We start from the raw sequence: 8,925 nt of genomic DNA, 5'->3' as shown, positions 1-8,925 counted from the left end.
CGGATATAGCAAATTCTATCATCACTAAGGGGTTTTGTAAAGATATCCGCTAATTGTTCTTCAGTGTTGATATATTTTAAGCAAATATCCCCTTTTTGTGAGTGATCTCTGATGAAGTGGTGCCTAATCTCAATGTGTTTTGTTCTTGAGTGTTGTATGGGGTTCTTTGTTAAGCTTATAGCACTAGTATTGTCACATTGGATGAGAATATTATCCATTTTGATTGCATAGTCCATCAATGTGCTTTTCATCCATAGGACTTGAGCACAGCAAGCTCCAGCTGCCACATATTCTGCTTCTGTTGTGGACAGAGCTACTGAATTTTGCTTCTTGCTAAACCATGAAACAAGTGATTTACCCAAGAATTGGCAAGTCCCACTAGTGCTTTTCCTATCTACTCTACATCCAGCAAAGTCTGCATCTGAATATCCGATGAGAGTGAAGGAAGATGATCTTTCATACCACAGTCCTAGACTTTGGGTTCCTTTTAAGTACTTGAAGATCTTCTTAACTGCCGATAGGTGAGATTCTTTAGGATCCGATTGAAATCGAGCACAGAGACAGACAGTAAACATAATGTCTGGTCTGCTGGCTGTCAAATAGAGCAAACTACCTATCATACCTCTATACAATTTCTGATCCACAGATTTGCCAAATTCATCTTTTTCTAGCTTAGCAGTAGTACTCATGGGAATTCTTGATGTCTTACTGCTATCCATGCCATACTTCTTTAATAACTCCTTTGTATATTTTTCTTGATTTAAAAATATTCCATTTTTGTATTGTTTAATTTGGAGTCCTAAGAAGTAGGTTAACTCTCCCATCATGCTCATTTCAAATTCATTTTTCATTAAGGTTGCAAATTCATCACACAATTTTTGATTAGTTGAGCCACAGATGGTATCATCCACATAGATTTGGACAAGGAGGATATCATGATTTTCTCTTTTGATAAATAAGGTTTTATCCACCTTTCCCATCTCGAATCCCTTTTCAACTAAGAAAGTGAAAAGCCTCTCATACCAAGCTCTAAGAGCTTGCTTTAATCCATATAAAGCTTTATCAAGCCTGAAGACATGATTTGGATGTTTGAAGTCTTCAAAACCTGGAGGTTGCTCAACATACACTTCCTCTTGGATATAGCCATTCAGGAAGGCACTTTTGACATCCATTTGATATAGTTTAAATCCTTTATGAGATGCATATGCCAAAAGTATCCTAATAGCCTCCATACGGGCAACAGGAGCAAATGTCTCATCATAATCTATCCCTTCCTCCTGATTGTACCCTTGGGCTACAAGCCTAGCTTTATTCCTAGTGATAATTCCATTTTCATCCAATTTATTTCTATACACCCATCTCGTGCCAATGACTGGATGATCACTAGGTCTAGGTACTAGCCTCCATACCTTGTTCCTTTCGAATTGACTCAACTCTTCTTGCATGGCCATCAACCAATATTCATCCTTTTCTGCTTCCTTGATGGATTTTGGTTCTAATTCGGATAGGAATGCCAAATTATTGCTCACACTACGATAGTATGATCTAGTTCTTACTGGCAATGTGGCATCACCTAAGATTTGGGATTCAGGATGATCAACCAATGTTCTCCTATCCCTAGGCAATGAGTCATCATTTTCATTTTCTACTTCCTCACTAGGTGGTGTATGACTAGTAGATGCATGAGGAGGAGCACTCAATTTTGGAAAAAGATGTTCAACGGGTTCATCCTCATCATGTGGCATTTCTTGAGGTGTTGGCTCTCTTTCATCAAATGTCACATGCATGGATTCTTCTACTACTAGGGTTCTCCTATTAAATACTCTATATGCTTTGCTATGAGAAGAATACCCTAAGAATATTCCATCATCCGACTTCTTATCAAATTTATGTAAATTATCTCTAATGTTTAAAATGAAGCATTTACATCCAAACACTCTAAAATAGCTTATATTTGGTTTCAAGTTTTTCCAAAGCTCATAAGGTGTTTTCTTAGAGATTGGCCTTAAGTATACCCTGTTTATGATATAGCAAGCGGTGCTAACCGCTTCCGCCCAAAAATATCTAGGGAGATCATTTTCATGCAACATTGTTCTAGCCATTTCTTGGAGAGTTCGATTCTTTCTTTCTACTACTCCATTTTGTTGAGGTGTTCTAGGTGCGGAAAAATTATGTTTAATGCCATGTTCATTACAGTAAGTGTCAAAGTGTACATTTTCAAATTCCGTTCCATGATCACTTCTAATGTGGGAGATGGCAACACCTTTTTCATTTTGAATTTGATTGCATAATGTTAGGAAGTTTTCATAAGTTTCATCTTTATGTCCTAGAAATATGACCCATGTGAATCGTGAGTAGTCATCAACAACTACAAACACGTACCTCTTTCCACCTAGGCTACTAGTCTTCATTGGTCCAAAAAGATCCATATGAAGTAGCTCCAAGGGGTAGGAAGTTGAAATCATATTTTTAGGTGCAAAAGAGCTTTTCAATTGTTTTCCTAATTGACAAGTTCTACAAATGTGATCCTTGATGAATTTGAACTTAGGCAATCCTCTAACACTTTCTTTTGAGGAGAGGGTCGAAATGAGATCCATTCCGGCATGACCCAACCTCCTATGCCATAGCCAAGAATCCTCACTAATGGCATTTAGACAAGTCACTTTTTGGAGTCTAAGATCATCTAGTCCAATTGTATAAATGTTATTGTCTCTAGACCCTATGAATTTTACTTCTCCATTTATCTTATTTTTAACAATGCATTTGTCGGGATTGAAGACAACTTCAAAACCATTATCACATAATTGACTAATGCTAATAAGATTATGGGACAAGCCATCAACAAAGAGTACATCATGTATGGGAGAGGTAGAGTTACCTATGGTGCCTTCACCTTTGACTTTTCCTTTCTTGTCATCTCCAAAGGTAACTTCTCCACCATCCTTGAGTGATAGGGATGCGAATTGAGTGAGATCTCCGGTCATGTGTCTAGAGCATCCACTATCAAGGTACCATGTGTTCCTCTTGTTGTGGCTTTTAAGGCATACCTACATAGGAATAGGCAAGTGAGATCCCTTAGGTACCCAAATCTTCCTAATCTTGCTATGTTTATTTGTTTTCACTTTAGAGTTCAATTTGATCTTATCTTGTTTAGCATGCAAGCAAGCAACTTTATAATGACCTAACAATCCACAATAAAAGCAAATTTTGGTACTACTAGAGGAGGTCTTTTCAAGTTTTTTTTTATAGTTAGATATTGTGGTATTCCATCTATGTCCAAGTCCACTTTTGTCACTTGACATTCTTTGAAGATTTACAAGTTTATCCAATTTTAATGAACTATTTTCAAATTTTTCAAAGAGTTTCTTGAGTTCATCATATTCAAAAGATAGTTTACCGTTTTCATGCTTTAGTTTGTTATTTTCAATAGAAAGATTTTGTCGATTTTCATTCAAAGTCTTAATGGTAGCATTTAGCTCATGAATCTCTACTTTGCATTGTTCATTTTCATTATCTAAGAATTCATGATCCTTTTTTAACCAACCAAATTCTTTTGTCATGTTAGCAAGAGAATTTTCAAGTGATGCAATTTTATCAAATTGAATTTCAAGTTCATCATTTGCACTTTGTAAGGAATCTAAAACTTCTTGTAAGATAATGACATCATTTAAAGTGTTTACCTCATTGTTATCATTTGTTGAGGCCATGAAGCACACATTTCTTGCTAATAGGCAATCTTCCCCATCATTTTGTTCGCCTTCGCTTTCAATCTCCTCATCCCATGTGGCGGACATTCCTTTCTTGCCTTCTCTTCTCTTGAAGCGGTTGTTTGAAGTAGGTTCATTGTTGAGTGGACAATCCGGGCGAATGTGTCCAAGCTTCTTGCAACCGTAACATCGGGGTTGAGAAGATCCATCACCAACTTCTTCTTTCTTCTTGAATGGAGGATTGGTCCTTCTATTTCTCATGCCTCCCATGTTTCTTTGCAAGAACTTGATCCTTCTTGTTAGGAGAGCTACTTCATCCTCGATGTCTTCCTTTGCATCTTCACTTTCACCTACATTACAAGCAAAAGCAATTCCTTTTCCTTTTTCGATTTTAGTTTCGATTTCGGGTGCTTTTGTTTTGAAAATCATTTCATGTGTGATCAAGGACCCTATAAGTTCATCTAGGTTCAAAGTGTTCATGTCCTTGGCTTCGGTGATTGCGGAGGTTTTGGATTCCCAAGACAAAGGTAGGGACCTAAGAATTTTAGTTACTAAATCTCTATTGGAAAATTGTTTTCCAAGTCCCCTTAATCCATTTACAAGGTTGGTGAATCTAGTGTACATGTCGGCAATTGTTTCATCGGGTGTCATTTGAAAAAGTTCGTATTGCCGAAAAATATGGTTCATTTTAGATTCTTTAACTTGATTGGTTCCTTCATGGGTGACTTCTAGAGTGTCCCAAATTTCCTTAGCCGAATTCAAATTTGATACTCTATTGAATTCTCCGGGAGATAGAGCACAAATGAGAGAATTCATGGCTTTGGCATTGTAATTCGAAGCTTGTTGTTCGGCTTCGGTCCAATCATTTAAATTTCTTGTGGGTAGGATATATTCATTATTAATTGCTCTCCACATTTGATAGTCTTGAGTTAAAAAGATTTTCATTTTAGTTTTCCAAAAACCATAATTTGTACCATCAAAATAGGGTGGCCTAGTGTTTGAATAACCTTCATGATGTTGAGGGTAGTTTGCCATTTTTGAATCTTTACTCTAAACCGGTTAGGGTTTTCAAAAAAAATAGAGACGAGGCTCTGATACCAATTGAAATACTCAAGAGGGGGGGTGAATTGAATTTAACTCAATATTAGGCCTTTTGAAAATTATCTATAAACCCTAATTGGAATTTTTCTTCACTTAAATAAATATTTGGTTAGTGCAAATATAATTGAAAGAACAAAGTGAAATGCCAAACCAAAACAATAATGGAAATGCAAGAGTGAGAAATTGACACACCGATATATAGTGGTTCGGCCAACGGCCTACTCCACTCTACTCAAGGTTGCACTTGAGGGATTCCACTATAGGAGACCTCCACGATGCCCGGCTCCGAGGCGGTTACAAATCCAAGGGATATTAAACAAGGATGCCCTTACACCTTTACAAAGACTCTCCTTCTCCGCCGAGTTCTAAGCGGTTGCTCTCTAGGGAATTAAAAAGGGAATGCCCTAGCCACCTACACTAGATTTGAAAGAGAATAGCTTGGCTTCTTCTTGAAAGCTTGATGCTCTTTGTAGACCCTTGATTGCTCTTCAAAGATGGTGATTTGCAAGTGAAAGCACTACTATATCCAAACTCAAAAGATTCACAAGTGAAAGGCAAGTTTGGGATGAAAAACAAAAACTCAAGCTAAAATGGATTGCAAATGTTTTTGATGCTTAAGGATGTTTTTCAAAGATCAAGAGAGAGTGAAAAACTTCTCTACATGTTGTATATATAACCACACCAAAGAATATGACCGTTTGGGGGTGGTAATATCAAAAACCAAAGATTAATTTGAATCCCAACGGCTATTTTTTAGTCTGTCGCGAGGTTCTCGGAGTTCCGAGAACCATTCTCGGAGTTCCGAGAAATATTCTCGGAGTTCCGAGACAACGGCCAGAAGAAATAAAATTTCTACTGGACCATTTCTCGGAGTTCCGAGAAATTGTCTCGGAGTTCCGAGAAAGTGTCCAGATGCTACTGGACCTTTTCTCGGAGTTCCGAGGGAACTCTCGGAGTTCCGAGCTCGGAGCTCCGAGAAAAATTCTCGGAGTTCCGAGAAGCCTAAAAATCCGCACTTTTTGATTTTTATTGCAAATTTGATTTTTAGCTTTTGGAACTCAACTCCTATGGTTATTTTGGAATGTTTATGAGGGTCCCAACATGTTGGTCCACCACATAACCATTCACTAATCCATTTTAAGTTCTTAAGTGTTCTTTGAAAACCAAGTTGAAAGCACTTTGAAAACGTTTTGCCTTGACTTGAAAATCTAAAGAGAAAGGATGTACAATGATACCTATGCAATCTTCAACTTCTCTTTAGTCTTGGTCTTCAATTGATCTTCCATCTTGTGTATGCTTTGCTTGAGAGATGAGGTGAGCTTCACTTAGCTCCTTTGACTCTTGTATGGGATATCTCCAAGCATGACCATGTTGTGTGTTGGTTTCTTCAATGATCAATCCTATCTTAAACACAACACTTCAAAGCAAATTGATTAGTATTCAAAAACACAATCAATTATGTTTAGAATCATCAAAACAAGATAGGAGAGTAGACCCTTGGGCTTACACTATCACTATCATTAGTCTCCAGTGACAAAATGTTGTTGTCTCCTTACTTTGGCATTCAGGTGCCTTGCACCCTCTACCAAAGAGGGGCATCTGTAGACACCCAATTTTTTCAAGGAAGTACTAATGATAGGTGTCGCGAGGAAGAACCTTATGACGAGTCCCAGAGCAGCAGTTAGGTTTCTCTTAATCTCTCTTTAGGGTGTTTTTAGAAGAAAGTGATTTCCAAAAGCCATTTTAAACAACCAAAAACCTTGTTTTAACACAACACCTATCTTTTTCAAGAAACCAAAAGCCTGGTTTACATAGCACCCGCCTTTACGGCTTAAAATGGTAAGCCCGTTTGTACACGACATTTCAATCGGCAAGTTAACTTTGGGTTGGAAACTTCTGTTCCCACCCAAAGGACATTTCTTTTCCCTGAAAGCGTACAATATTAGGTTCATTGGAAAGCCCCCAGAACGATGAATCCAAAGGACCTGACCATGTGCGAATCGGAATTCAATTGGAAGAGTTACGAATATTCGAAACTAACCAATAAAAGACAAAATATCACATTTTTCGAGAACCAAAAAAGATGAAACATCACGCCAAATGGGGACAATGTCATCTCGATGATGTCATCCAGCTGACATCACCAATTTCGCCCGGGGGAAATTGCATTTCGCCCAGGGCGAAATTGGTTCGAACCACCAATTTTTTTACCCACCAACTCCTATAAATTGGAGGGCGGGAGCTAAGAGTAAGACATAATCTTCTCCTCCCTCTCTCTCTCCTCTTTCTGGTTCCCTCCCCCCTTTATGGTGATATTTTCACCTCCACTTTGGTCATCCCGAACCCCTGCTGAATTTCAGAAAAACCCTTGGTTTCTTTATTTTCGAGAAGAGAGAAAGTAGAGAAACTCTAGGTAGGGGGCGTCAGCACTCTGCCAAAATTCTGAAGGTTTGGAGCGACATCCTTTCTTCTACGCCATTATTCTGCCGAATTTCGCAGAACTACGAGGTGCTTTTCAATAGTAGCGTCGTTGTTCTGCTGAAATTTCGACAACTTCAGAGTTCTTTAGCCATATAGCGTCGTTACACCACTGATTTCTCTGCAACTCTGGAGCCTACTTTGCCAACACAGCACCGTTGCGCTGCCAAATTTTGAAGAACCCAATGCCCTATTTTCTAAATAGAGCTGCTGTTCTGCCGAAATCTCGACAAACCCGAAGTCCCCTAATCAGAACAACGTCGTTACACCGCTGAAATCTTTGTAACCTCCGAGCTCCTCTTTTTCAAACAAGCACGGTTATGTTGCCCTTAGAATTACATTTTTTTACAAGCTTAAAGTCATTTTCTTTACAAAGTAAGGTATGAGGTGGTGACATAAGTTCTCCGGCTCACGTAGCCCTTAGAACTTATGATATAAACCCCTCTGCCTTTCTTTTACTTTTCTACAATTTCCTTTACAAAGTAAGGTACGAGGTAGTAACATAAGTTCTCCAGCTCACATTGCTCTCAGAACTTATGATATAAACCCCTCTACCTTTCTTTCTGCACTGTCTCTTTTGTTAGATTTGGTGGCCTACTTAGGATCAGTTGTAAGATCCTTTCGGGATTTGTGACATATGGTCTCAAACAGGAATAAGCCAAAACCTCTTATTTTCAATTTTTTTGTAAATTCATCTTTATTTACATCCTGGAATTAAGTATAACCTAAATAAAGGATAAAAAGATAAGTTATCCTGGTTCAAATTCTTCAAAAAATGCCAATTTAAGTCAAGAAACCGAATTCCTCTGGGCAAGAGGGGTGCCTAACACCTTCCCCGATTGTCACCATAACCCTTACTCAGATATCTGTAAGGACCATGCCTTAAACAAACAGAGCAAAATATAATGTTCAAAGGCCCGGAGCAAAAGAACCCCTTTGGTTACTGTTCTTCCAACAAAATTCGAGTCATTACTCATTTCATTGGAAGAACAAGCATGGGTCCTAGGCCCTAACCTAGGTGCCGACTCTGAGTTTCCCTATCTTGCGAAGTTAGGACCTCGGTCCCGAGTTCGTAAGTAGCGCATATCAAATATATACTCCCTTGAGAACCCGATGTGGTGATCCCCTACCGTCCTATACAGCACGGGAAAAAACCGGCTCCCACAAAGAATAACTTTTCTGGAGAAGTATCTTCATGATGATAGAAGGACTAACAGGTAAGGGGGTAAATTTGTTAGAGTATATACCCTGAAAAGCCAGTAGAATGACATTTATTAATTAATAAAGGTTTATTTCATGACATGAATGGGTAATTATATTAATGAATGTGTGTGATGTGCTTGTTTATTGACACATGTTTGTCCGTAGGTAGCACTGTAGAAATGCCATACTCAAAGGATTCACATATCCAAGGGAGCAAGGAGATATGACATCTCAGTTCTATGCAAGCCTTAATAGTTCCTAATTGGAAAAGAGACTAGACATCTCTTTCTATATATAGCTAGCACCAGTCTTGCCTACATGCACGTGTCGCGAGGTGACTTATCTCGGTCATCTGGGTAGTGGACCCTAACCAAGAAGAGTGAGTGCGACGATTGGATCGCGCAACCGAACCAGATCAAATAAAGAACAACTTGGG

This window comes from Tasmannia lanceolata, unplaced genomic scaffold, assembly GCF_043159265.1.
Source record: "Tasmannia lanceolata isolate RefF3 unplaced genomic scaffold, GAP_Taslan_0.1 ptg000024l, whole genome shotgun sequence".
Classification (NCBI taxonomy): Eukaryota; Viridiplantae; Streptophyta; class Magnoliopsida; order Canellales; family Winteraceae; genus Tasmannia; species Tasmannia lanceolata.
The sequence above is the reverse complement of the archived record's forward strand: the minus strand, read 5'-3'. Positions refer to the sequence as shown.